We start from the raw sequence: 603 nt of genomic DNA, 5'->3' as shown, positions 1-603 counted from the left end.
GTAAGCTGTCTGTTAAAGTGATGCTGCGAGACTGAGAGAAAGGAAGGGGAAGCTCTCTCTGCCCCTTGTTCTTAATGCTACCCATGTTGGCTCAGGGGGGTGGGAAATATGCCCGCTCAGCATGCAGGAAAGCAAACAGCATTGAATAAAAGCCACTGGGGCTGTTGTCCTCTTGTCCTGCTTCTGAGGATGGGGTGGAGACTGTCAAAGTGAGGGCTCCCACTGCCTGTGCTCATCACCACCGCTGCCTTGCCAGCTGGGTGCCAGCTGCAGCTGCGCACAGAGCGTTGTAAGGATCTCCCAAGTTACACAGGGACTGCAGTACAGACAGGGCCAATACAAAGGCTGAGACATTTGGACAAGACTGCTTGCAGGGTTTGTGTGTTTGTTTACAAAGTGCTTTTGCTATGTTGGTTTGAAAGCACTAGTCTTAAAATGGCATCTCTCTGGTGTGGATATTCTTGCACTGGTGCAAAGGTGTTTCCACTGCTACAGATACTTACAGCTCAAAGGAGAAATAAGTTACCGTACTATGAAATAGTTTATACTAGTGTTACTATTAATATTTGAACTAGTGTTACTGCACCTGTGCTACCACTTTAT

The 603-nt window shown here is 47.4% G+C and overlaps 1 protein-coding gene and 1 long non-coding RNA gene across 4 annotated transcripts in view; both read left to right on the top strand.

The window, feature by feature from the left end:
• The window catches only part of NHS (NHS actin remodeling regulator), a 251,881-nt gene that overhangs the window by 44,866 nt on the left and 206,412 nt on the right, over positions 1–603 (top strand). The window lies entirely within an intron of this gene.
• Positions 1–603, top strand: part of LOC136786747 (uncharacterized) — a 132,510-nt gene that overhangs the window by 44,244 nt on the left and 87,663 nt on the right. The window lies entirely within an intron of this gene.

The sequence above is a fragment of the Anser cygnoides genome, chromosome 1 (genome assembly GCF_040182565.1).
Source record: "Anser cygnoides isolate HZ-2024a breed goose chromosome 1, Taihu_goose_T2T_genome, whole genome shotgun sequence".
NCBI classification, from domain to species: Eukaryota; Metazoa; Chordata; class Aves; order Anseriformes; family Anatidae; genus Anser; species Anser cygnoides.
The sequence above is the reverse complement of the archived record's forward strand: the minus strand, read 5'-3'. Positions and strand labels throughout refer to the sequence as shown.